The sequence below is a fragment of the Antechinus flavipes genome, chromosome 1 (assembly GCF_016432865.1).
Source record: "Antechinus flavipes isolate AdamAnt ecotype Samford, QLD, Australia chromosome 1, AdamAnt_v2, whole genome shotgun sequence".
In the NCBI taxonomy this organism is placed as follows: domain Eukaryota; kingdom Metazoa; phylum Chordata; class Mammalia; order Dasyuromorphia; family Dasyuridae; genus Antechinus; species Antechinus flavipes.
In genome coordinates, this window is record NC_067398.1 from 289,413,495 (window position 1) to 289,435,038 (window position 21,544).

Sequence of the window (21,544 nt, forward strand, 5' to 3'; positions counted from 1 at the left end):
CTTCTCATTTCTTAAAGAAAAGAGTACAAGGTTGTAATGAGGATTGTTTTTATTAAAAGGCATTTTAGTGCAAGAAAAAAAAATGTTCCTCAAACTTTGCTATCTGTTTGTTCCAACTGATTTTTTTTTCTTTTCTGGAGGGCAATAACCTTGCCCCCTCAGCTTCCTCCCTTTGGTTTAGCAGCTACCCTTTATCATCTAGATTAAAGGCTATTGTGACATGCTGTCCTTCCCAAACTTCCTCATTGTCATCTTTCCAAAGAACAGCAAACTCAGGCGTCTTAGTTTACTGATCGATTGATTAACCTCTTAGCTGAGGAGATATGGAGAATATTCTCAAATGGAGAAAGAATGTTGTAATAATATTAAAATATAATAGTAATTTACTGTTAGAATTGGGAACATCTCATTTAATCTCTTTGGATTTAGTGGTCAAGAAGAAGTCAACGTGCAATTATTAAGTACTTACTATGCCCTAAGCACTATGCTAAATGCTAGAGATACAAATATAAGCAAAAAGATAATCCTTTCCTTTAAGAGACTTACTTACTAATGGAAACACATGGTACATAAAAAAAGAATTAAAAATGGAGGAATAGTACCCAGATGGGATATTGACAGAGAAAATCAGGAGAATCTGGAGTGGACCTGGAGAGGAAGATGACATGGAAGGCATGATATTTTCCTTAAAATGCAGGTACTGGCTAATCAGAGAGAGAGCCAATTTGAGAAGTTCAGGAGTGAAGTGATCTTTCAGAGGAAGGAGGCCTCTGTAGTAGAGGAGCAGGAGAGCCAGAAGTGGAGTTCCTAGTGGTACAGAAAGGGTGTTGGGTTTGAATTCAGATCCCATCTTTTCTGTTTATAATCTGTGTGACCTTGGACATAATACTTAATTTATGGGTCTCAATTTCCTCACCTATAAGATGGAAGGATTGTATTACATCATCTTTCAACACTAGGTCTTCTGAATATGTGAGATATCCTTATGGAGGAATTGGTTAGATAATTACTCAAGGACGCTCTCTAAAATTCTATTATTTTAAAATTCTGCTTTTGAGTGTTTTATTTTCTAATATCAGTGGAACCTGTTCTGGTTTATAATTGGGTAAAGGGCCTGTCATCCAGAGATGTTTGGCATGGTTTGGGGAAGGGCTCAAAACTTTTCTCTCCTTAGACAGTGAAATGCTTTTATCGAATCCTTTCAATTATGGAGATCTAAACATTACAACTTTCATAGGACAAATTTTTATAACTTAATAACATTTGTTCTATTGAAGTAAGACCACAGGTATTCTTTCTGAAAAAATTTTGATTCCTAGTTCTACCTTCAGATCATTTTATGATTGTAAATTTTTCAGTTTGATAGGTTTTTTTTTTTTTTTTATCAAATAGCTTTTGTTATAAATATAACAAAATAAAATATATAATATAATATATTAATATCACCTTTTAAAGTCTTAGTATTCCTTTAAGGAATAAATTAGAAATGGATGTTACATTAATGAAGCAGAGAATAGGATATTTATTGACCTTCCAAGACCATTTTAAAATGCAATATGTAAGTGATTTTGGGGGGTAGAGAACTGCTCACTAGATGGCAGTATTGGCAGCCCTTTTAATAGGTACATTGTAACTATGACTATTAAAGGACAAAAAATGCACATTAAAAGTAAAATATTATTTAACAGATTCCACTTTGCATTCCCCATGAAAGACTTTCCATATTCTTTTTTATTTTTGTTTTCTGGAAAAAGTTATCACGCATGGTAAATGAAATCAAATTTTTCCAAAGCCTTGCACGACATAATACTCTAGCTAATTGTTCCGGGGTCTGCTTAAGTCCTCTTGTGGATTTTGACTGCTGTGATGAAAAAGCTTTCATCCTATCTCTACCCCTCTCTTGCCCTCAAAGAATTCTCTTATTTTCACAGAACTGTAATAAAATTTAATGGTTGAGATCAAGTAGAGGTAAGTGATTTGGGGCCTAAATACAGTGAATTTCCATGTGTAATACAATATTAGTTTAGTAAACAATTATTTTAGACCAGGATCTCAGACAAACTAGTTTTAATTCTCGGGGCTTTGGTCTGATAATAATCTCTCTATCTTCCTTGAACTTTTGAGGATTTTGTGTCTTTCAGAGAATCCTCAGCTCCCCTATGTACACTTAAATAAAGGCATTCAGTTTAGTTCAGGCATTTGTTAAACACAGAGTAGTGCTTAACACTAAGAGCCAGTGGTGGTGGTTGTTTTTAATGCACAGAGGGCCAAAAATGGTAGAAAAAGATTGGAAAATCCTTCCCCATTGAGTTCTCTTTCTCACCTCTGAGCTTTAGAATTCTTAGGGTCATTTAATAAAGTCCCTGTCATTGCAGCTTCTTGGTAGCGATAAAGTATTTCTACTTTATTAGGCCATGTCTCTTAACCTGACACTGGCAATCAGGCCCTATTCTCATAATTAGTTACACTTTAAACTCTCCAAATAGTGTCTCTCTCAGATAGCTATTCTAGTTTGAACATGGTTTCATTACTATGGGGTGACCTGAAAAATTATCCTGTGGAATGGGGGAAAAGTAGTATAAGTGTTATTAGAAACAAAACTCCATTTGTTTAAGAATGAGTGAGAGTGTGTGTGTGTGTGTGTGTGTGTGTGTGTGTGTGTGTGTGTATGATTGGAGAGGGGGGAAGAGAAGAGTGATGATATGTGCCTATTTATTGTAGATGAGGTTTGAGAGTTCCTTAGTGTAGGGAGATCTCCTTTTGGAAATATCTGCCATTTGATATTCTTAGAGATTTGCCTAGAAAATCTGAGAGGTTAAGCAATTTCCCTATGGCCACACAGCTATTTGGCAGGTTTTGAACTTGGGGTCTCCTTTGCTCTAATGCAGGCCCTTTTTACAATTATGCCATGGTGCCTCTTTTCATTTTAATTTAATTCTTTAAATTATTTTTTAAAATGGAAGAAATGGATTCATTTAGAAATCATCTTGGTTTAGTACAAGATCTATTGCTGAATTTACTCTAGAGTAAGTCACAGAAAAATTGTCCATCAGTTTGATGAATGAATCAGAGGTGAGACAAATCATCATTTTATCATTACCTTTTGTTTTCCTTCTTAATGTGTTTCATTTATCTGTTTATTCACTTTTGATCTTTCTGGATTTGAACCATTTCTGGGAGCTACCTCTATCTTAGATTTGGTTACCCTTAATTCTCTTGACCCTGGATGACTTTTGCATTTATTCTTTTAGTTCATAGTGTGTATCACACCTCTTTCCCCAGGAAGGTTGCCATTCTTGGAACTTACAAATTATCCTTAATAACAGGCAAAAATGGGTGATTCAGCATCCTGGATGATAGAGATCTGACACAAGTGACCATAATAACCCAACATTTATATTTATTTTATTTTGAACACAGAAGGCTACAAAAGACTGAGGTTTTTTGATTACTCTTGTCCATTTTCCTAAAAACTCTACCTTGCTTTTTTCATCAGATTGATTTCCAAGTACCCTCACTGCCATCCCTTCAGAAGGGTAGAAAGCAAAGAAAGCTTTAGTTCTTCTGTGTGTGGCTCCATTTGAGATAGATTGATTGGGTCTAGAGTAAAGCTTTTTTACACCGTGGGTTGCAATCCAGTATAGGGTCAGGTAACCAAAAGTGGGGATCATTAACAATAACAGTAAAAGACATTAAATATTCTGCTAAGACTAAATTCTTAATGTAAAAATAAACACATCTATCTCATTAGTATGCAAATTTTTTTCAGCTTTAATAGTCAAATTATTTATATACCAAAGAATTATTTTAAAATAAATTTCATGATTTATTGTCAGCAAATATTTTAGGAGCATATCTATTTTACATATCTATATACTTGGAGTTGCATAAAAATGGTTAAATGTTAAGTTTCAGTTAGAAATTAGTGAGTATAAAGCTATAATCTTTCTCCCTTCCCCTTCAAGTTGAGTCCTTGAAATGGGGAAATCAGTCAAAGCTTGAAGGAATCAGGGATTCTAAAAAGCAGAAGTAAAAAAAATGTATCATAACAGGCCTGAGGAAAAACAGTCTTGTGCTAGGATAGGCTATAGAATTCAAATCCTATCAAATAGATCAGTTTGACAATATTGTAGAGTTTTTGAAGTGCCCTATTTGGTTAAGCAAATTGGTGAAGACACGTTTCCTTTTTGGTGAAAATTAGTTTTCTCAGTTTTTGAAACTTAGTTAAGATCCTTTTGGAGTTGCTGATTCAGATCCAAGTTAGTGACTGACATCTATCATGAGACAAATGTCATGGAAGGAACAATAGACGGGTAGTCAAGAGATAGGTGGTTCTATATCTTGCTCTGTCGTTGACTAGCTATGTGACTGTAGGTGGGCAAGTCAAACCTTTTCTGGAATTCATCAGTAGCCAATTGTATTTGGAATGGATGATCCTAGATCTCTTACACTGAGTTCTAGGACCTTTATCTACCTCCCAGATCTGCTTTTTTCTTTTTCCATTTAGCTGTGTTATAAGACTTTTCTCCAGTAGAATCAGAATGTTAGCACTGGAAGGAACCTTAGAGACCACATCAAGTCCAGGGATTCTTAGCTTTTTTTTATAATTCACAGACCCCTTTGGCAGTCTGATGATTCCTGTAGATAGATGGCTACTCAGAAGTTGTTTTTTTTTTTTTTTTTAATGCCTAAAATACAGAATTACAAAAGAAGGCAATTGAATTTGAATACAATTACCATAATAGATTATAACTTAGTAAAGAGGAAATTGAGTATCAGAATGGTTGTGACATCAGTCACCCAGTAGAGCTTTGATTTGAATCAAGGTCCCCAGTTTTAAATCTCAGTGTCTATTGCTTTGCATTCAATTCACTACACTTCTAATTTGATTATATGCTGTTTTATATTATTTCCTAATGGTTTTATATATATTAAACTGCATTCCCCCACACCTCAGGACTGAAAATAAGCCCCAGGATGGTGGAAATAGCGTTTTATTATTCTTATGTTGCCTAACAATTGAGAACAACAGTAGGCTCTCAATAAGTAAACCTTTCATTGATGTTTCTACCTGTGCACTCAGTTTGCTCTCTTTGACCTTAAATTTGATTTGATACTCCAGAAAGCTTCCCTGGAAAGCATTTTGAGGTGCTTGAAGCTATGTGAATATCGGGAAATCTGCTCTCCTTCTTAGACCTAAATTGTTGTTTGCTCTTCATTTCCGAAAGGGGAGCAATGATATCATAAAAATGATGTCTTGACTTGCTCATGAACTGGATTAAAGTGAAGTAGCATTTCACATAATTGTCAGTCTCACTCTCGCCTCTAGAGTCAGTAAAGTCCAGTAGGAAGACATAAGTCAAGAAGACTGATGATGGCCCAGGGATGACCTTGGCCTTTCTAAGTAAGGTCTTTTCAACAAAGAAGAGTAACAAAGAATGTAGCAGAACCTCTCCAATGGAAACACTAGAGTGGGAAAGAGAGAAATATACAGAGACTTTTTAGAGACAGAAATTGTTTAGCCTGTTCCAACTGCTTGATTGTGCTGAAATCTAAATGAAATGCTGGTTCATGAATTCCAGTTTATAACAACTAACTCAGTGGCATTACTTGTCTAAATAAATTTCCTTTTCCCAGAATGTCTAAAGAAAGTGGCATATGAAGCCTTTTCTAAAGTGAAAATTAATCAATGCATTATTGATTTTTTTTCCCTGAAGTCTAGCACTCTATACACTTGGTGTTTGCTATATAAGTAAGTGTTCCTTCATGAAGTTGATCAATCAGATAATAATAGCTAGCATTTATATTGCACTTTTAAGGTTTACAAAAATTTGGGTCACAGACCCTTTGGTACTCTGGTAAAACCTGCGAATCCTTTCTCAGAAGAATGTTTTCATTTAAATGTGTAAGATACATAGGAGTTCAAAGAAAACCAACTGTATTTGAATAAAATCAATCAAAATAATTTTTTTTTCAAAGTTCTTGGATCCCAACTTGAGAATTCATGGTTTTATTGTCTGAACATTTTACAAATAAGGAAACTGAAGCCCCCCAACAAGTTGTGACCTATTTGTTCACCTAGCTTTACACCTGGTGTTCACTCAATAGATAAATGTTACTTGATAAATATGATCAATCAGATTATAATAATAATAGCTAGCACTTATATAGTGCTTTAAAGTTGCAAAGTGCTTTGCAGATATTGTCTCCTTTTTTTAGATAGATTTAGGTATCAGTTAAGATTGCCCCTCACTTGAGTTTCATCCATCCAGCATAGTCAATTTGTTCTGTCTTATGTCAGAAGGAACTTAAAAAAAATAAATGAATAAAAGGGCTGTATGGGAAAGTTGTCATCCCCAGACCTTAGTTTTGTGTTGCTTCTGGGATTGTTTAGAACAGTCTAGATTAAAGTGGTAATTCTTATGATAGGCTATAGCCTGGACATTTACAATAATTTTTAGGTTACTGTTAACCTTCCAACAGATGATCTAAAACTGTAAAAGCAAATCTGTCATTCTTACTGTTGAGTATATATATATTCATTTATTGTAATTTGAGATGTTCTTCATACATGTCATGTCTGTCCTTACATGTGCCACTTTTCAAGGAAGCCCAGCAGTAGGAAAGATTGCTTCTATGTTTCCTGTTCTCTCGTTAGTCGGAAAGATTTAATTTTATTCAATTTTTGGGTGAAAAATTATCCCTTCATATCAGTTTTTTAGAATTAATTTTTATTTATATCTTTTCATACATGATTGTATTTTTCTTTTTATTTTCTCCCTGTCCCCCTTCCTATGGAGTTGTCCATAATAATGAAAGATGAAGAAAGTCAGGAGAAAGAAGTGCTGCACATTATATAATATATCAAAAAGTCTATCATATGGAATATCCCATATCTATTATCTCTCACTTCTGCAATTACATGCCCACTGTGTGCCAGGTACTGGGTATACAAAAGGAGGCAAAGGCCAGTCCCTGCCCTCAAGGAACTTTTAATCTAATGGAAAAGAGATAACGTGCAAACATATATACAAAGCAAGCTTTATGCAGAGTAAATATGATATAATTGACAGAGAATGCACTGTAATTTAGAGGAGTTACAGAAAGCTTTAAGTAAAAAAAAAAAGGGATTTTAGTTAGGACTTGAAGTGATGTAATAAGCAGAATCGGGCTGGGAAAGCAATGTTTTCTCAGCTGTTTTTAAGTGCTAAACATAATTATAATTTTGAAAGAAATCCATTTTGATTTTCCATTGTTTCCATTTCAATTTTTGGAGTCACTATTTATAAACTGATTTACTGAATTGGCTTACTTTGCTTTGTATCAGTTTGAAGAAGTTTTCTAGTGTTTCTTTGTACTCATCTGAAGATTATTGGCAGGATAAGATACTGAGGTCCTTTCCAGAACTAAATTGCCAAGCATTCAAACTCTACTGCAGGGAGTACAACTCCTTTGGCCTGGTTACATTGTTCAGGTTCTAAATGACTATTTTATGGAGAACTCACACAAGGTAAGTCTCCCAAAGTGGTCAGAAAAAGCGATACTAGGATTCTTTCAAGATCTCTCTGAAGAACTTTGGAATTGAGTGCATGACATGGGAGATACTGGCACAGGATTGCCTAACATGGAATGCTCTTATCAGAGAAGGTGCTGTACTCTGTAAGCAAAACAGAATTGAATTAGAGATGCACAGAGTTAGAGAATTCACCCCAAATAATCCTAGGGAATATTTGTCTGACCTGTGACAAGACATTCCAAGCTCACGTAGATCTGATCAGCCATAGTCAGAGACCCTGTATTTTGACTCTAACATAGTGATGTCATTTTGGTCCTCTTCAAGAATGAAGAATAACAACCATTATCTCTTCCTATAGTACAGTGATATTCTATTATATTGATCTGCTACATTTATTTAGTCATAGTTCAGTCAGTGCATACCTAGTTTATTTCCAATTATTTGCTACCACAACAAGTGCAATGATAAAGTTTTGGTATGCATGAAGTCCTTCATTTGTCGGTGACTTTGGGGTTTATTCTTGGAAGGAAGGAAAGAAACAAGGAGTTAGTAAGCACTTACAATATCCCAGACATACTGTTTTACAAATGTTATTTCATTGGATTCTTGGAAAATAAGTACCATTATTATCCCATTTTTATAGTTGAGGAAACTGAGGCAGAAAGTGGTTGGATATTTTCCCCCATAGTGTCACAGGTGGTAAGGACTAGGAATGGACTTGAAGTTAGTTTCCTGAGTCCAGGCTTGTTACTGTAAATTTTTTCATTTTAAGCTTTCTTTTAGATTTAAAGCTTTCATATCTGACAACTATCTCCTTTTTCCCATTATATTTTATATTACTTCCCTTGTCATATTATCCATTTTCATCAAACTGACTCTACTAAAGGTTCCCCAGTCTCAACATTCCATTTTCTGTCTGTCTTTTTGTTGTCAGATTTCAGGCTGACATTTTTCATGTCTTGAATGTTCTGCCTTCTACTTCTACTGGGGAATCCCTAGTTTCCTCTAATCACTGTTCATACAACCCACATAAGGTTTTTTCTAACCCTAGTAGACATCCCAAACTCGCTTCAAATTACTTTGTATTTTACTTCTGTGCTGCACACCCCAATATGTGATATATATATTCCTTGGTTTACTGAATTGGCTTACTGAAGGCTTACTTTGCTTTGTATCAGTTCAAAGAAGTCTTCATTTGAAGATTACCTGGCAGGATAAGATACTGAGGTCCTTTCCAGAACTAAATTGCCTAGCATTCATACTCTCCTGTAAAGAGTGCATTAGTGCTTTACTTTTAAAGTAATACTTAAAATGTTTTTCAAACTGTAGTGAGGGAGGGAGGAAGCTTGCTCTGTTGGATAGATTAATTTATTCACAGTAAGCAGTTATTTTTTGTCTTGAGCAAGGTAGAAAAAGTTTGGGTCTTCGCAACTTTGTCACCCTCTGACTGATCCTGGTGTGATAATAGTAAAAGCTTTGTTTCATTTCAAGGATACTTAGTGTCATCTTTTTACGGTTAGCTGATGGTGACAAAAAGCCAGAAACTTTACTTTCAGGCAGTGAGGACAAGAGTCCCATCTAAGTGACCTGGTGAAAAAAACTGGTTCTCAGCTTACAATTTTACTACCTTGAACCTAAGCTGATAGCTTGAATGCTACTTATCTTCCTGGCAGAAAAACAAATCAGCAGGCATGGTTCCCACCTCCCACATTTACAGCTGTTTATTCTATTTCCTTCTTTTCAGTTTGGATTTCTTTCAGTTGTTTCCTCTTAAGATTAATATTAAACAAAAACAAAAACAAAAAACAAGTGTCTTTCCTCCCCTTTTTTTTTAATTACACAATTTAAAATGTTGTCACGTAAGGAAGGGTTGAGAACAGAGATAAGAAGCTTGACTAACTTGATGGTCTAATTTCAGATATTTTAAATATCAATAGATAAAACCCATATAAAAGTTTTTTGGACCTTGGGAACTTGTTCTAGCAGAGAAGCACAGCTACTTGTATACCCTTGACTGAAGAACAGTATACCTCTTGGGGAAGGTCATCTTCTTTGACCAAGTGCACAGCTTTGGGAGGGACACACATGGGAATGGTGAAGGAGAAAGGGGACACCCGTCTAGCCAGCAGATCAGCTGAATCTACCCTGTCAGTTGATGGGGTGACAGATGTCGCAGCCATGTCTCACATCCATAAAAGTTATTTGGAGAGAGGTCCTTAGTAATTTTAAAGAGTGTAAAGGGATCCTAAGACCAAAAAGTTTGAAAACTATTGTTCTAAAGCAGTTTTATAATTATACTTTAATAATGATAACTTTTATTTATATGGTACTTTTAGTTTTACAGAGCTCAAAGTGGATAATTATAAATAATAGAATGAAAATACCATCCCCATTGAAGATCACTTTTATTGATGCTAAAAATAAAATTCATTCTACTCTGTGTTTTCAGGATAAAGATTTTTTCATTAAAGCATGGAGAACAGGAATTTAAATTTTTTGTAGTCTTTTTTTTTTTTTTCCTGGAAGAAAAGGGACTTTGCAGGTCTACCAAGAGATGTATTTTGAAGGAAACTGTTATCTCCAAGTTTCAGTGCCAGCAGCACTTCACCCTCCACCCTTACCTCACCATGATTTTTCTCTTCTTTTCTCTTCCTCACTCTTGCCTCATAGGATCCCATGTTTCAAGAAGTCTTTCAAATACTTCTTTTTACATACTTCCTTTCTTGGTATCCCTAAATGTAAATTTTAGGAACTAAAAAGTAGATTTGGGACTTACAGAATAATCCTTCCCTCTATAATTTTGTTATTGTTTAGACATATTTGATTGTGATTCCACAATTTTCTTGGCAAAGATACTGAAGTGGTTTGGCATTCCCTTCTCTAGTATGTCCTAATTTTACAGATGAGGAACTAAGGTATATAGGAGTTAAATGACTTGCCCAGGGTCATACATCTAGTATCTGAAGCCTGGCTTAAGAAGCACCCTATCTACTACCACATGGCTGCCCACTATCATCAACAAGAAGGCAAAGAGACAAGAAATTCAAAGTAGACAATAGAGGACAGTAGAACTGGCTCATTAAACTGACTACAAAAGCTAGGGAAGAGAAACCAGTAAAGGATCTAGGTAGGGAGTGGAAGTCATGGTAATGGGGAAAATCAGTTGCAAAGCATATGAGAATGTTTAAGATTGTTGTTGTTGAGTTATTTCAGACTCTTGGTGACTCCATTTGGGGTTTTCTTAGCAGAGATACTAGAGTGATTTGGCACTTTCTTCTCCAGCTTATTTTACAGATGAGGAAACTGAGGCAAACAGGGTTAAGTGATTTGTCCAGGGTCACACAGCTAGTAAGTTTTTGAAGCCAACTACGAACTCAGGAAGATGAATCTGCTTGACTTCAGGCCCTACACTATATCCAGCTAACCAAGAAAGCTGTCAGTAGAAATAAGGAGATGGAGAGCATCTAGGCAAAGAAATTGAGTAAAATGAACTGAAAAGGTATTTAAAGGAGCATCCATATGTATAGTGAAGTGTCACAGTGTGAAGACCAGAGTCTTTATGTCAAGAGATTGGGAGCTAAGCAATGAATTCATTGAGGGAGGAAAGAGGAGCTGAACCTCAGTTTCTTTATCCGTAAGTTGGGGATGATAATTTCTTTATATCTACCTCATAGGAGTATTGTGAATCTCCAAAGAGAAAATGAATTTGAAGCATATTTTCACACTTTATATTAAAATTTTTTATTGATGAGTTGTTATATCACATTTATTTTTGCAAACTTTAAAGCTATATATAATATATATATATATAATTGATAGGTATTATTATTGTTATTTGATGAATGTCCTCTTTTAAAATGTGTATCACCTAATTGCTATCCATAGTATGGATACTATGTTTAACAGTTAAAAAAAAAAAATTAAGGCATTGCATAAGCAACAAGTAAACAGTCCCTATCTTCCAGTAAGTTACCTTTTATTCACCATAGTTACTGTGAAGGAGCAAATAAACTTGTTAAAGAAGAGGGGGGAAAAACCCCAAAATCTGTAACTATTATCTTTTTCTTATTGTTTTTCAAGGCGATGGAAGGATTTGGAAGTAGGTAGAGGGTAGAGACAAGTTTCTTGTCTCAGAACACTGAGAATGCTCATTTGGACTGTGAAATTAACCCATATATGACTTTTCCTTAAAGAATATTTTTGCAAAAAATTAAAATGTGGGGGATTTCAGAAGGAGTGGTCATTGGTAATGAAAGGCAGTATGCTGTACATTTGAAGATCTACATTCATAATGTGTTATCAGCAGTATGGTTATGGTTGCTATGATTCTCTAGTTCTTGCTTCCAGATACCATCGGAGAGTTATTACAGAGGAATGGAGGGGGGTGTTAATGATACAGTACTTTGGACTTTTATGGGGCCTTTCATCCATGTCTCTTGAATGACTTTACAGGTATTAATTATTCAAATCATACAACACTCCAGAGATATGGGTGTTTTTATGTTTTCTTGTTCTAGTGAGGAAGGAAAAAAAAGAGTACAAAGCTGAGACTAAGGTCAAAATGTCAGGGATGGGCTTGGTATGAGACCTTAATTTTTCATGGGGTTTGTGACTACTCTGGTATTTGTCCCTGTGCAAGACATCACTTTCAAGGTAAAAATAGAATATCAGAGATGAAAAGAAGCTCAAAGGCCATGTAGTTCAACATGAGGCAGGATTCTTTTCTTAAAGCAAAAGTTGTACCCTAAAAACAATACCAAAATGCATAAGAATTCAGAATTATCCATTGACTGATTTTGATACCAGAGGGGAAATCTGGAGAACTTGAAATTTTCTGATCTACTGCTTCATCTTTTCAGTATCTTCTCCATCCTCCCTACTTCTTTCTCCCCCTGGCCATGTTTAACAGTTCTGTTCAAAATAATCAAATTTAGCCTTCTATAAGTCATTCAGGTTACAGTCAAGACAAACCAAGATTTATTAAGCTGGTAATTACTTATTGGAGATTTGTGAAAGACAAAGTACCTTCTTTCAAGGAGTTCATAAGTTTAATGAGACATGAAATATGCAAATTATATACAAACAGGATACATACATAAATAGGAAATAAAAACTTTAAAATTTGCTGTTTAATCAATTTAGTCCTCTCATCCACTTTTATGACATCTCTCTTATAGGACATCTTTCCTTCTCTCCTAATCACATTCTAGTCCAGATTCTCAGCCATTATGTAAACTATTGTGATAGCTTCTGAATGAGCCTATCTTCATCTCTTCCCTCTCTATTCCTTCCTCAGCGCAGCTGCCAAAGGTCTTCTTCTTATGATTCTGAAGCACAGGTCTGACCATGTCACACAAAATGTTTTTGCTTTTGTCTTAACCTCCTTTCCCATAAACAACAATTCTGATGTTGTATTTATCAGCATTTTTGCTAATGAGTCTTTTGACATTTTTTGGTTTCCTCTTTGTTTATTTAGAATAGATGGAGCTTCTGTTAGAATTGTTTGTCCAGGTGATCAAGGTTTTTTCTTTCTTTCTTTAAAAAAAAAATCAGTACTGTATCCTTAGCTGACCAGTTCAAGTCTGAACAGACATGAACATTTTTGTATAGGTACATGAGTACAAACTGAAATTCCCTTCATTCCCTTTTATTTTTCACAGTGTATGGATTAGGACATTCAACTGGTCTTAGCCTCTCTCACCCATCAACTATTGACCTTATTCTGTAGACCAAGAAAAACAAGGTAAGTTTTTGCACTGAAATGAATGATTCAGTCATTTACAGAATTAGATATCTGAATATAATAGGATTTAGAAATATAGCTTTGGTAGATAATGAATAATTTATCTCTGACTCCCTTTGTTCTGAGACTTTAAAGCTGTGGTGCTACTTTGTTAGCCACTCAGGGCATCTCAAAACTAGAAAAATCCACAGTCATCTAACCCAAATTGTATCTGAACCAAGAGTCAGTCCCCTCTTTAACATCCTTACCAAGTGTTGTTTGTCCTGCTTCCACATAAGCATCTGCAGTGATGGGAGAATTAGTCTTTAATTATAGAGCTCAAACTTAAATTAAAACTGTGCCCCTTCTACCTTTCCTTTTGGTTTCTAGGCTTTGGGGCAAAGGAAAAAAAAAAGTCCAATCCTTGACAGCTAAGATCCTCACTCACAAAAGTTAGAAAATATGAACAATGAATCACTTATATGACCTCCCACCCTTATAAAGGTGTAGAATAGGGATGGGATATCTTCTCCTATCTCTTCTTTTGAGCTATGCTTGTTCTTTGTAATTCTGTAATATTAACTTCAAAAAATTTTATGAATAATGTGTAGAATTTATGTAGTATTCTAAGAGTTTTGTCTTTTGCAAGGTATTTGGGGTTAGGGACATAGTAAATGTTAAGTGTCTGTGGTGGGATTTGAACTCAGGTCTGCTACCTGAGGTTTACAAAGTATATACAGATAGCTCATTTCATCCCTATACTACCCTGTAAGATAATTATTGTAGTTCCCATTCTATATCTGAGGAAAATGAGGCTGAGAGATTAAGTTTGCCCAGGGTCATACAACTAGTAAGTGTCAAAGGAAGGATTTGAAATTGGGATTTTTTACCTCCAAGTCCAGTATTCTTATCTAATGTGCCAGCTAATTGCATCTTTTTTTTTTCTCTTAACTTAATAGTCTCTATTATCTTATCTAACTTTTATTTTTATTTTATTTTATGGTTTGTTGTTGTTGTTGTTGTTGTTGTTGTTGTTGTTGTTGTTGTTGTTGTTGTTGTTGTTGTTGTTGAGGCAATTGGGGTTAAGTGACTTGCCCCAGGGTCACACCACTAGAAAGTATTAAGTGTCTTGAGGCCAGAATTTGAACTCTGGTCCTCCTGACTTCAGGACTGGTATTTTATCCACTGTACCATCTAGTTGTCCTTATCTGGCTTCTAAATGGAATATTGTTCAGTCCTCTTATCATTCTTACTACTAACTCCTGTCTGCATTATAGTTTTTCAGTATCCTTCATAAAAGATGGCACCCGGGATCAGACACACTGGTCTAGTTGTGAACATACTAGGATACAGGGTAGTGGGATTATCCCTTCCCTCATTTCAGAACCCAACAGAATTAATGTTAGTTTTAAATTTCACAGTAAGAAATTCACAGTTATAGTTAGCAAATTATTGTTTTCCAAATCTTTGAATCACAAGTTACTACTGTGTTGTTATACTTCCCACTTGATTTCTCTAAGCCTCTGAAAAGCTACAGGATTAACTTTATTTTGTTTGTTATGATACTTTCAGAAAACCAAATAATAGAATCTGAGGCCAGAATGGACCTTTATTAGTCAATTCCCTTCTGTCCAGATTAGACTCTATGTATATGGCCTAAGATTGAGATTGACTGTATATACAGAGAGAGAACCCCTGGGATCAAATCCCACCACTCATGTGTGACCAAAGGGAAGTCAATCAAACTCCTGGATTCTTAGTTCTGTCATTTGTTATAAATGAGGGAATTACCTTATATGACTTCAAAAGACATCTCGAGATCTAAGTCTATGGTTCTGTTCTTCACACTTACCTTGTTCTTTTAATTACCTATTTTATTGGACTCATTAACATAAGCAACTATACTTGCTCCATAACATTATTGAAATTTATTTCAGTTCATAAAGTTTCATGATTTTTTTTTCTTCTTCAGTTTCTCCTTAGCATCTGGTTACTATTGGCTATTCAATCTCACCCACTTTAATTATTTGATGGTGTGTGTGTGTGTGTGTGTGTGTGTTTTATCCCATTCATATGATGATGGTTTTCATTTTGCATTGTCCCACAAAGGTCTTTCCAGAGTTCTTTGTAATTAAAACACTTGTCTAGCTTATTTGTCTTATAAAAATAATAACAACTAGTATTTATAAAGTGCTTTAAGGTTTACAAAGTACTTTTCAAATATCTCTTTTGACTCTCATAACAGTCTGGAAGCTAGATGCTATTGTCTTCCCTCCCCCTCTCCCCCTCCTCCCCCCCTCTCTCCCCTTTCCCCCTCCCCCTCCCCCTCCTCCCCCTCTTCTCCTCCCCCTCTCCTCCCCCTCTTCGCCTTCCTCTTCCCCTCTCCCTCCCCCTCTTCCCCTCTCTCCCTCCCCTCTCTCCCCTTTCCCCCTCCCCCTCCCCCTCCCCCTCTGCTCCTCCTCCTCTTCTCCTCCCCCTCTCCCCCTTCCCCCCTCCCCCTCCCCCTCCCCCTCTGCTCCTCCCCCTCTTCTCCTCCCCCTCACCCCCTTTTCCCCTTCCCCTTTCCTCTCTCCCTCTCCCCCTCACCCCCTCCTCCTCACCCCTTTCCCCCCTCCCCTTTACCCCCTTCCTCTTTCCCCTCTCCCCCTTCCCCTCTACTCCTTCCCCTTTCCCCCTCCCTCTCCCTCTTCCCCCCTCCCCCATTCCTCTCCCCTTCCCCCTCCCCCTCCCCCTCCCCCTCCCCCCCTCTCTCCTTCTCCCTCTCCCTCCCTTCTTCCTCTTTTTCTCTTCTCCCCTCTCCCCACTTTTTTTCTTCTATTCCCCCTCAGGAAACTGAGACAAACTGGTTAAATGATTTGAACTCAGGCTTTTATAATAGTTTATACACTACCCACTTAGTTGCCATTTCTCTCTTATTAGATATTTAGATTGTTTCCAGTTTTCTTGCAATTCTCCACAATGCTGGACAATTTTTGTTTTTTAGTTGTAACTTTATCCAAAGTACTCTTGGGGTAAAGTCTTAATTTCTTATTTTATTTAATGTTTTCCCCGATTACATTTAAAACAATTCTTTTTGCATTTTTTAAACTTTTGAGTTCCTTATTCTTATTCCTATCCCCAACTCCCATTAAGAAATCATATGTGAAATTATGCAGAAACAAGGGAATATTCTTTTATTTATTTATTTATTTGTTTGATAAATAACTTTTTATTGGCAGAACCCATGCCAGGGTAATTTTTTACAGCATTATCCCTTGCACTCACGTCTGTTCTGATTTTTCCCCTCCTCCCTCCACCCCCTCCCCTAGATGGCAAGCAGTCCTTTACATGTTAAATAGATTACAGTATATCCTAGATACGATATATGTGTGTAGAACCGAACAGTTCTCTTGTTGCACAGGGAGAATTGGGTTCAGAAGGTAAAAATAACCCAGGAAGAAAAACAAAGATGCAAATAGTTTATATTCATTCCCCAGAGTTCTTTCTTTGGGTGTAGCTGCTTCTGTCCATTCTTGATCAATTGAAACTGAATTAGCTCTCTTTATCAAAGAGATCCACTTCCATCAGAACACATCCTCAAATAGTATCATTGTTAAGGTATATAACGATCTCCTGGTCCTGCTCATTTCACTTAGCATCAGTTCATGTTAAGTCTTGCCAGTCTTCTCTGTATTCATCCTTCTGGTCATTTCTTACAGAACAATAATATTCCATAAAGTTCATATATCACAATTTACTCATCCATTCATTTTCCAGCTTCTAGCCACTATAAACATTTTGGCACATATAGTCCCTTTCCCTTCTTTAGTATCTCTTTGGGGTATAAGCCCAGTAGAAACACTGTTGGATAAAAGGGTATGCATAGTTTGATAACTTTTTGAGCATAGTTCCAAATTGCTCTCCAGAATGGCTGGATGTGTTCACAATTCCACCAACAATGTATCAGTGTCCCTGTTTTCCCATATCCCCTTCAACATTGCGTATTATCTTTCCCTGTCATTCTAGCCAATCTGACAGGTGTGTAGTGGTATCTCAGAGTTGTCTTAATTTGCATTTCTCTGATTAATAATGATTTGGAGCATATTTTCATATGTCTATAAATAGTTTCAGTTTCTTTGTCTGAGAATTGTCTGTTCATATCCTTTGACCATTTATCAATTGGAACAAGGGAATATTCTTAATGAAGGAACTATTTGGTCATAGGCCATGTGGAGCCTTTGCTGCTTTTCATGATTTTTTGCTCTTCAGAAAGATGCAGTTGCCCATCAGTTATTGAGCATATGCCATATTGCTGCCACCACTGATTGGTAGCTTTTAAATATTTTTGGCAAGCGGATGGGTGGGAGGCAGTACTTCAAAGTTGTTTTTCTTGCATTTCTTTATGATTGGTTTTTTTTATATAGCTTTTTATTTAAAAGTTATATGCATGGGTAATTTTACAGCATTGACAATTGCCAAACGTTTTGTTCCAATTTTTCCCTTCCTTCCCCCTACCCTCTCCCCCAGATGGCAGGTTGATCAATACATGTTAAATATGTTAAAGTATAAATTAAATACAATGTAAGTATACATGTCCAAACAGTTATTTTGCTGTACAAAAAAAATTGGACTTTGAAATAATGTACAATTAGGCTGTCAAGGAAATAAAAAATGCAGGCAGACAAAAATAGAGGGATTGGGAATTCTATGTAGTGGTTCATAGGCTTCTCCCAGAGTTGTTTTGCTGGGTGTAGCTGGTTCAGTTCATTACTGCTCTATTGGATCTGGTTTATCTCATTGCTGAGATGGCCATGTCTCATTGATCATCGTATAGTATTGTTGTTGAAGTATTTAATGGTCTCCTGGACCTGCTCATTTCACTCAGCATTCATTTAAGTCTCTCCAAGCCTTTCTGAAACCATCTTGTTGGTCATTTCTTACAGAACAATAATGTTCCATAATATTCATATACCATAACTTATTCAGCCATTCTCCAATTGATAGGCACCCACTCAGTTTCCAGTGTCTGGCTACTACAAAGAGGGCTACCACAAACATTCTTGCACATACAGGTCATTCCCCTTCTTTAAAATCCTTTGGGATATAAGCCCAGTAATAACACTGCTGGATCAAAGAGTATACACAGTTTGATAACTTTTTGAGCATAGTTCCAAATTGCTCTCCAGAATGGCTGGATGTATTCACAATTCCACCAACAATGTATCAGTGTTCCTGTTTTCCCGCATTCCTTCCAACATTCCGCATTATCTTTCCCTGTCATTCAGCCAATCTGATAGGTGTGTGGTGGAATCCCTTCTAACATTCAGCATTATCTTTTTCTGTCATCCTAGATAATCTGACAGGTGTGTAGTGGTATCTCAGAGTTATCTTAATTTACATTTCTCTGATTTTTTTAAAATTAAAATTGCATTTTATTAAAATTACAATTAAAATTCCATTTATGCCAAAGACTGAGAGGGAGAGAGACAGACAGGGAGAGAGAGACAGAGACAGAGAGAGAGAGAGAGAGAGAGAGAGAGAGAGAAAGAGAGAGAGAGAGAGAAAGAGAGAAAAGCAGAGAGAGAGAGAGAGAGAATTCTGGGAGGATTCTAATGATTCTAAAGGTTGGACTGGAAGGGAAATAAAATAAAAGAAAGAAAACATTTTAGGTTATTATAGTAGTCTATATGGGTAACAATGCAAAATTCACTTATCCTTATTCCGACGCCCTTAGCAATTAAAATTTCTACTTGGTACGTTATTAAAAGCTTATTGAGGGGCAGGAACCTAATAGAATGAAACATATGCTTCTTAATCAGGCCTCATTTTTAGGTCCTCAAGTTGTACTATATTACTGGGGTTTTTTGTTTGTTTTTTTTGTTTTTTAAATAATCATTTCTCTGATTAATAATGATTTGGAGCATCTTTTCATATGGCTAGAAATAGTTTCAATTTCTTTGTGAGAATTGTCTGTTCATATCCTTTGACCATTTATCAATTAGAGAATGGCTTGATTTCTTATAAATTAGAGTCAGTTCTCTTTATGTTTTGGAAATGAGGCCTTTATCAGAACTTTTGACTGTAAAAAATGTTTTCCCAGTTTATTGTTTCATTTTTAAACTTGTCTGCATTAGTTTTGTTTGTACAAAAACTTTTCAATTTGATATAATCAAAGTTTTCTATTTTGTGAGCAATAATGATTTCGAAATCTTCTTTGGTCATAAATTCCTTCTTCTTCCACAGGTCTAAGAGGTAAACTGTCATATGTTCCTCTAATTTATTTATAGTCTCGAATTCTTTATGCCTAGGTCATGAACCCATTTTGACCTTATCTTGGTGTACGGTGTTAAATGTGGGTCAATGCCTAGTTTCTCCCATACTAATTTCCAATTTTCCCAGAAATTTTTGTCAAATAATGTGTTATTATCCCAAAAGCTGGAATCTTTGGGTTTGTCAAACACTAGATTATTAAAGTTATTGGCTGTTTTGTCTTTTGAACCTAACCTATTCCATGGATCAATTAGTTGATTTCTTAGCCAATACCAAATGGTTTTGGTAACCACTGCTGTTTAATATAATTTTAGATCTGGTAGTTAGGCCACCTTCATTTGATTTTTTTTTTTTTTTTCATTAATTCCCTTGAAATTCTTGACCTTTTGTTTCTCCATATGAACTTTGTTGTTATTTTTTCTAGGTCATGAAAATAGTTTTTTGGGGAGTCTCATTGGTATAGCACTAAATAAATAGATTATTTTAAGTAGTATTGTCATCTTTATTATATTTGCTCACCCAATCCAAGAGCATTTAATATTTTTCCAATTGGTTAGATCAGACTTAATTTGTGAGGAAGGTGTTTTGTAGTTTTGCCCATAAAGTTCCTGATTTTCCCTTGGCAGATAGATTCCTAAATATTTTATACTATCGGCATTTACTTCAAATGGAATTTCTCTTTGTAACTCTAACTGTTGGATTTTGTTAGTAATATATAAGAATGGTGATGACTTATGTGGATTTATTTTGTAGCCTGCAACTTTGCTAATGGTGTGGATTATTTCTATTAGCTTTTTAGTAGAATCTCTGGGGTTCTCTAAGTATACCATCATATCATCAGCAAAGAGTGATAATTTGATTTCCTCATTACCTATTCTAATTCCTTTAATCTCTTTCTCAACTCTCATTGCCAAAGCTAGTATTTCTAATACAATATTGCATAGTAATGGTGATAGTGGGCAACCTTGTTTCTCTCCTGATTTTATTGGGAATGGTTCCAGTTTATCCCCATTACATATGATGCTTATTGATGGTTTTAAATAGATGCTACTGCTTATTTTAAGGAAAAGTCCATTAATTCCTATACTCTCAAGTGTTTTTAATAGGAATGGATGTTGGATTTTATCCAATGCTTTTTCTGCATTTATTGAGATGATCATATGGTTTTTGTTAATTTTGTTATTAATATGGCCAATTATACTGATAGTTTTCCTAATATTGAACCAGCCCTGTAGTGTTTTTTGCAAATATCTTTTTTAAGATTTTAGCATCAATATTTATTAGGGAAATTGGTCTGTAATTTTCTTTCTCTGTTTTCAGCCTACCTGGTTTAGGTATCAGTATCATGTCTGTGTTCTTCATTCCTTATTTTTTTCAAATAGTTTATATAACACCGGGGCTAATTGTTCTTTAAATGTTTGGTAGAATTCACATGTAAATCCATCTGGTCCTGGGGATGTTTTCTTAGGGAGTTGATTAATAGCTTGTTATATTTCTTTTTCTGAAATGGGACTATTTAAGCAATTTATTTCTTTCTCTGTTAATCTAGGAAGCCTATATTTTTGGAGGTCGTTATCCATTTCACTTAGGTTGTCAAATGTATTGGCATAAAGTTGGGCAAAGTAACTCCTTATTATTTCTCTAATTTCCTCTTTATTGGTGGAAAGTTCTCTCTTTTCATTTTTAAGACTAATAATTTGATTTTCCTCTCTCCTTTTTCTAATCAGATTTACCAGAGGTTCATCTATTTTATTGGTTTTTTCATAAAATTAACTCTTAGTTTTATTTATTAGTTCAATTATTTTTTTACTTTAAATATTATTAATTTCTCCTTTTAATTTTAGAATTTCACATTTAGTATTTGATTGGGGGCTTTAATTTGGTCTTTAGAAAGCTTTTTAAGTTTCAAGCTGAATTCATTGATCTTCTCTTTCTCTATTTTATTCAAGTAGGCCTCTAAGGAGATAAAATTTCCCTTTATTACCTCCTTGGCTGCATCACACAAATTTTGGTATGATCTTTCATCGTTATCATTATCTTGAGTGAAATTATTGATA

General features: G+C 35.4%; 1 protein-coding gene across 1 annotated transcript in view; it reads left to right on the forward strand.

Moving 5' to 3' along the window:
- Positions 1-21,544, forward strand: part of KANK1 (KN motif and ankyrin repeat domains 1) — a 292,071-nt gene that overhangs the window by 134,224 nt on the left and 136,303 nt on the right. Inside the window, exon 3 of the mRNA XM_051962363.1 lies at positions 13,177-13,259. The gene's annotated coding sequence lies outside the window, so the exon portion shown is untranslated. The remainder of the gene's footprint in view (positions 1-13,176; positions 13,260-21,544) is intronic.